The sequence below is a fragment of the Sparus aurata genome, unplaced genomic scaffold (assembly GCF_900880675.1).
Source record: "Sparus aurata unplaced genomic scaffold, fSpaAur1.1, whole genome shotgun sequence".
Lineage (NCBI taxonomy): Eukaryota > Metazoa > Chordata > Actinopteri > Spariformes > Sparidae > Sparus > Sparus aurata.
In genome coordinates this window covers 336,465-344,538 of record NW_022045101.1, presented here as the reverse complement: position 1 = coordinate 344,538, position 8,074 = coordinate 336,465, and positions in this window count along the sequence as shown.

Below are 8,074 nucleotides of genomic sequence, written 5' to 3'. Positions count from 1 at the left end.
TAGAGAGCATTTCATAAAGAGGAGCAGTCTCAGAGAGTCCAAACACACCTGAGATGATTATTTTTTTAAAAGTGTGTTCAAGAAGTTTTTCTCTCTTTATTTGCAACACATTTAATCACATAAAGAACTACATTTCTATACTGTATAAAGACATTTTCTAAAGTTGCCCTCTCACTTAACTCTGATTTATGATTTTCATGAATACCTCTTTTATGTATCAGACTGCATGGGAGCCAATTGGTCAGAGCTACTAAAATGTATAATTTGGGATGTATTACAATAATTAACACACATTGAAAATGACTCTGGCTAAATTGCAGAGAGGCCTGGTTAGTTTATTAATTGTATCTATACTGTTACTGAGCATTAGCTAATTTTCCCATGCAGTTTACTTTAACGTTAACTGTAACTTTGGCTTTAATTCAATATAAACATCATCAGCATGAAAAACACCTTCAAACAAGGATTTAGCAATAATAAACTGTTTTAATGTCTAAACCTTGTGGCTCATATCTTTCTCCTTTGTTTTGAATCACCTCATAACAGAAATACACACACATTAGAAACCTTCACAATAGTAATACTCCGGGTTTTTGTACTGGTTCAGTTGGTACCAGTGATGGTGCGCATGCCTGAGCTCATGTAGAAATAACCGTTGATCCTGAATGTCAGGATACTCACCCGAACCACGGAAAAAGATCCAGCAGTTTCCTCCAAAACCTCTTCCCAGCGGCAGCGACTTGATCAGAGACCCGTTCTGAGGTTCGGTTCTGTCCCGAGGCTCGGTCCGTCACCAACTCCTCCGTTCTGCAGCAGCCGTGTCAACGTCCAACCTCGTCTCCTGATTAGCAGTTAGCGATGCTAACCGTTAGCAACAGTCCCATCTTGTCTTCAGTTAGCGCCAGTAATGAGCCCTCACTTCTAAAACACGCTCGGTTATACTTTTAACAAAATAATCAAACACTCGCACAAACTTCCGGTTGATAACGGTGAATACTACTTTTCCATAAAGTTATTTTAAAGTTTTCTCGGACTTAATGTCTTTCCGCTTCTCTCTGCAGCTCTTTCTCTCCTCATTTCCCGGGCTTTCCCTCTAGTCCCGCCCCTCTAACAATCCGACAGGTTAATCCTCAGACAAAATGATTGACACCTGCCCAAACAAATGAGAATCCAAAGAACAGAAACATGAGGCGTTCAAAGGTCTTTCAAGTCATAGGACATTTTGGGGCCATTCGCCACATTAACCATACAAATATTAACAGCAGCAATACATTTATAGGCCCACATCAGAACACTTTACCAACTGAAGTAAATGTAATAAACCCATATAAACAAATTAGCACTACAAAGAGACTCTTTCTATAGAAAGACAGTGCAGTTATATAGGGACATTTAATAATCTTCTCTCAGGGTACCTCTGTTTTTATGTAATTTCTATTATTGTTGTATGTTGCTCGTACATTTAATTTGTGTAAACCTCAGCTCATGTGTTCATGCTAAGCTAAGCTTACCTTGTCTTGGAGCTAACTCTGTTCAGAGTTCACATTGATATCAATCTCCTTATTCAAATCCTCTGAATGTTCAGGTAATATATTGAAGTGACGTCACAAATGAGCATGTGGACCAAACTTTTTAAAATGTGAGGATTTTATTAAGACAAACATCAGCACAAAAACAAAGAACACCACATTTGAGTTTAACATTCATTCATGTTCATAAGTGTAAAGGAATTTACATGTTTAGTTTCATAAGTTCATAGTCATACATTTGTCGATATACATCTCCCTCCTCCCTTCTCTAAGACATCACAAGACATCTTGCCATTCCTCACCACCCTGATCAACTCCTCCCTCACTTCAGACCTTATTCCAGCTCCTTTCAAGACAGCTACAGTAAATTCACTCACCCTACATTCAGCTGACATCCAAAACTACAGACCTATATCTCTTGTTTCATTCCTATCTAAAACCCTGGAATGCGCCATTGCAGAAGATTGCCAGACGCCGCACCAATCAGATCACTGGCGGAACCATGAAGTTGGCAGGTCTCACGCCAGCCAATCCTCGGCAAGGGATCGCACATCCTGCTTAGCATGACACAGCTGCACAACACAGACACACATACACATAGATAACAGAGGAGGCCGTAACATAGACTTTTTAAATTAGATCTCTGAATATCGCAGAAAATAACCTCTGTGACAAACACAAGTTTATCATTCTTACATGTTTCAATATAATCTTCACAGATGAACACACAACTTTTGAAGTGTAAATTAAATCTCGATTAGTGAAAATCTAATGTTAGGCTGTAAACAGACGATATCACGGTCACATGACTTAAGGTAGGAACACACCAGCCCAACCGTTGGACGTCTGAAGCGTTTGGAGAGACTCGGACGAGGTCGGGAACACATGTTTGGTGTGTTCAGCTGCGCCTGAAGCTTTCGGAGCCGCGCGGACGTTGTCGGATCCGACTGAGCTTGCGAAGTCTGAGGAGGAGGGCCGTCGGACGTCTGAGCCATTGGATCCTCTGATTGGTTGTGTGCCAGCTGAATGGCCGTTCTGATTGGCGGTGTGCTGGCGAATCAGCGCGGTGTGTGGGAGGGACGGAATGCTGTGTGCGCTTTGTTTTTCTATGCACTCCGTTCCGTCATTCCCCATTGTCATGTTTTGCAGTAGTGGCACCAGACTAGTTGTCATGTCCGTTCAGGACGAATTAATTCTTGTTCGTCTGGTAATGCCTCGCTGCATGTTTAGTATGCAGTTGTTTTTTTATCGGAAATCGTTTTGATCGAAAGTAAAGACAGTTGCGTGCATAAGGTTCTCGTTTACAACTCACAACACAAGCGCCACCCGCTTATTGCATCTTGCGCAAGCGCAGAATGTACACGCTACTGTGGAGTAGGCAGCACGTCGAAGCGGTGTGTTCAATGCAACTTTTCTGCCGAACGGGTCAGACAAGAGGCAACGGAGTGGTCGGATAAGGCAGTTGGACGTCTGGGCGGTGTGTGGGGGCCTTTAAACGTCACCACCGCTTATTGTCTTCTACAAAATTACTATACATGTTTTCTATAAACTGATCAATGTACAAGTTGTAAAGTTAGAATAGTTTGTAACTAAAATCTGGTCACGCGCTCTCTCCTGATTGTTTTGAGTATGAATTCGACAGAAAAATCAATAAAACAATCAGAGTCATAGAACATAGAACAGTCCCACCTTTTCAATCAGTCCTCTTTATATAACATTACTTACAATGCAAGAAGCCATCTTTTACTTTTTTAGTGTCTTTTAACTTATCAAAGCTAAATAAAGTGTCACCAGGAGAGTCACTGAGTGTGTTTGTCATTCAGGTCTCTGGATTCAGCTGCTCAGAGAGCTCTGTGCTGTTGTCAGGAGCTGCAGGTCAGAAACAAACATCCTGGATTGAACTTTTATAAACAATAAATACAGGAAACAGTGTTGAAATGGTTCATTTGCACAATAATGTGAAACATGTTTTAATGTAAAACATGAAGTGTGAGTCAGATCAGCTGAAATAGAACCAAAGTAAGTTTTACTTACAAGATGGAGGGCTGATGGCTGAAATCAGAACAAGACAAATAATTTCAGTCACAGTTGTAAATGCCAGATTATCTTTAGTCACTTTATTCCTCTCTTCTACTCACTCAGACTGAGTATCTGTTTATACTCAGTCTGTTTAGTGCTGACTGTATTTACTTTCTCTGATATTTTAGCCTTAATTTAGGAACCTAAATAAACGAAATCAACTCAAAGAGTGAAATCTTTCCTTTTTCTCTCTCACCTTTCTTCCTTTTGTAAACGATGAATCCAGCAGCACCGATGAGAATGAGAGCAAGAACAACCACTGCAGCAGTGACGAGGACGGTCATGTTACTGGGCTTCACTGTTGAATACAATAATAGTTTATTACTACTGTTTTTGTTGTTGTTCCCATGCACTCCCCTTCAGCACCCTCTGATCTCACTCTTACCTTCGTTGGTTCTGATCCGATCTTTCTCCAGTTTGGTGATGATTTCCTCCTTCACACCAGAGAGCTGAAACACACAGTCGTACCTCGTCCAGTCTTCAGGTGTGACTGATGAAAGTTTCAGGTCAACACTCATCTGGAAGGTTCCATCGTGGTTGGGGAGGATCTCTCCGTGGTCCACCTCCTCATGAAGCTCCTCTCCATCTTTCCTCCAGACGAGTGAGGCTCTGTGAGGGTAGAAACCTGTAGCGAGGCAGCTGACTGGAGAGGAGGGAGTCTTCTGGAGGAGAGACACTGAGGGGAGCTCTGGAGAGGAAAGAGAGAGATATTCTGTTCTTATGATTCACAGTCAGGTCGTCAATCACAGTGTCAATGTTCAGTGGAACTATTTCTATTGTGAAACACTGAAACTGTAAAATCACTTTCCTTAAACTAACTGTGACATCACAGTCTGAGCTTTGATGGTGAGTGATGTCACCCAAAGATGTCTGTGATTGGTCAGGACTAAAACTAATGTAACCACTACAAAAAAGCTGATGTCAGACAGGTTGGATTAATAAAACAATGACAGTTCAGTCTGAGCAGCCTATATGAAGATCACTGTGTCTAATAAACTACATCAGGTCAGGTGATCCTACCTGTTCTCAGCAGAGAGCTCCTCCCATACTTCACATACTGCTTCAGTTGTTCAGGAAAAATCTGAGTCAAAAAAATCTTAAATTCTTTTCCTAATTCTTTATCATCTTCCCATATCGGTTTGGCGATGACAGCCTCAGGTCTTAGAGCGATCCATGTAGATGTCTTTGGATCCAATTCCAGGAGATCTTCTCCATCATAACCAAACTGAGAGAAACCTTTGACCTCTTCAGTCTCATCATCCCACTCAACGCCATTCACCTCTTGTAAAACATGGACACCTGAGACAGAGACAGAGACTGTAATTAACACTGATTCACAGATTAAACATTTCATGCGATCATGAATCAGATTATTATCATTAGTTTGTGTTTAACAGCTTCAGCAACAAGTCTAACTAGCAGCTGATTAATGTTGACATGATGAATGACAGGTAGTGGCTGGACCACTGAAGACAAACTGATATGATGGTTTACTTTACATGAATCTCTATTTCAGGTTATGTGTAAAATGATGTTAGAGTTTGAACTGATTGGTATCTTGAGGCCCTGGGTCACTTTACAACTAAGATGCAGAACAGTAAAAAGTTAAACAGGCTATAACATGTTACATACTGTACCTCCAGTTTGGTTGTAGAGACTCATCAAACTGTGAGTGTCAGATTTGAAGAAGTTTGGCAAAAAGTGGAAACACTGTTGTCTGTACCGCTCCAACCGCTCAGGATGATCTATGAAGAATTTCTTTGCCCAGTCCTGTTTCACATCCAGCCTTTTGTTGTTGTCACAGGACACCATCAGAAGTTCATCAACTTCTAGTGTCGCCACAAATTCTGGGAGGTTTGGGATTCCAGTTGATATAGTCATGAAATGCTTCAGGGAGTGTAGCACTGCAGGACAAACAAAAGAGCTGATAAATAACACAAATCATAAATATGATGTTCAGTGGAAACATAAACATGATATGAAGTGTGTGTTTGCTGTGAAGGATCAAAATGCAAAAGTTGTAAATGTAATGTGCAGAACAAACAGCCTCCATTCAGTCTGAACACACACTCATCATCACTCATCCGCCTACGTGGACACAGGGAAAATGCAGACGCTCTCAATAAGGGAAACTTTTCAAACAGTTCAAGTTAATGTGCAAATATGATCCAAGGACCCAAAAGAAAAAGAGTTATTCACAAAACATTTTAGGCCTAAAAGTAGCACCTAAGTCTGGGAGACCTTAGAAGTTGTCCGGAGGACTCCTAACTCGCTTAGACCTGGTCACAGCCGAATGTTTTGGAGACACTAAATGGCGGGAATTATTCAAACGATGTCGGATGGACCGCAAAGGGATTGAAGTTGTGGTTGAGTTTGTGAGAGACGCAATAACGTCCCCAATCAACCGAAACAATCCAATAACGCCGGACGCCGAAGTGGGTCCACATTTAGAGTGGAAACTTGCGGGTGGGTCTTTGATTTGTTTTTCGTTATTCGTATTTTCCGCCATTCTTGCATCTGTTCTTCTTCTGTTAACTCCTCTTCTTCACCAGCCGCTGCTTACGCCTACTTTAACCTAATTTACGGGATTCGCGCCGCCACAAACAGGACAGGAGAGATTAAGTACTGACGGTGACAACAGGGTAAAGCCATAATGTGTGTAAAATATCGTTATTTGCCGTCAGTGTATCGATTATTTATTGCGAAAGAGAGAACAACAATATATTGCAATATCGATTTTGTTTCCGACCTCTAATCCATAGCAACAGAGAGTTACTTCTAGTTTAGGAGTTCACTGTTTTCATAACTAAAATTAGGTCTCAGCGGCTTTGTGAATTACTTTTAAGAAACGACTCCTACATAAAAACTGTCACGCAGGGGGTTAAAGGGAAGACTATGGAAAAGGGTAAGGTGGACCCAAATGCAGTTACACACGAGAGGCAAGGCTAGGGGAAACAAAAGGCGAGCTTTATTTTAAAGCTGGATCCAAAAAACAGAAGCAGACAAAATGGGTGCAAGAGACAAAGTGGCAAATGAAAGCAAGGCAAAGTAGCAACAAAAACAGCAAGGCAAAGTTCAAATCAAAAATGCAAAATGCAAAACTCCAAAAACACATACCGTGGGGGAACAAGGAACAGACAGGAGCATGGACAAAGACAGAAGCTGACAAATACAACGACCAGACAAGGAGTGAAGGGAACACAGAGACTAAATACACAGACACTGATGACAAGACGAGGAACAGGTGAGGTGGACCAACAGGTGAGGTAACGAAGGGGAGGAGCACATGAGAACATGAAGGGAACAAAGCAATAGACAGAGGGAGCCAGAGGGAACATAGGAAAATACACAGGAGAACTTAAAGGACACATGAGGGCATGGAAACACAAGACACAAGACAAGAAACAAAGACATGGAAATCAAATACAAGAAACCACAAGACAAAACCAGACACAAGAACACAACGAACAAGAATCTACAGTCATGACAAAAACTTTTAGTCCGATTTAGGGGTACTCCTAACGTTAAGATAAAAGGCTTTGCGAACACGGGCCCAGGTGTCTGTCCTACATCATCAGTCAGTCAGAAATTAATTCACTTAAAAAAAATCCTGAAAAATGAACCTGAAAACATAGCTGTAATTTAGGCGGAAATTGCATTTTTGCGGTAATAGGAAAGTGGGACTCTTTTCTCTCATTTAACAGAAAATCATAAATTCCTTTCAAATACACTATTACTGCATTCCCTAAGATGTTGTTTAACAATACCCAGTGGTTGTATGGAGAAACCTAATACAGTTTTATCGTAAATAAGATATCTTTAGACAAACTTCTCTAAAAACAACCAAATTAGGTCATTCCGAGTGAGTGATGGGTGTTATAATAGCCTATACGTTAAGAATGGTCACTCTAATGGTCATCATACTTGGAGAAGAAAAAAACTGGTGATTGTACTACATGACCATGTAGACAGAATGTGTGTAACATCATGAAGTCAAGTAAATCTAAAATTACAAGCCGCTAGAGACACAAGCTTTAAATAGAACGATTTTATTGAAACAATAACACATTTAAATCAGTATCTTCAATGTAAATAAAAGCTTAAGACTGGAAAAGTATAATGAAAAAGTCTAAATGTGTAATAATAACAGTAAAAATAATTAATTTGATATTTATAGTGCCACTGACAATGCTTTTACTTAATTTCATAGGCACAACAAAGAACAGGTGAACAGTCAAACAGTTGAGAGAAGTGTGTGTGTGGACATATACAGCTTATGTAAGTGCTGAATGGATAAGGTAATACTGGTATGTCAAATGTCAGGTTCATCAGACACTTTTGGTGACACATTTGACATTCTGCACAGCAGGTGCAGAGCTCTGTACAGGGAAGACCAACTGAGAGGCACTGGCACTTTCCACTCTCTCCACAGTTGGGATCTTTGCAGTACAAATGGGTAATGTCTC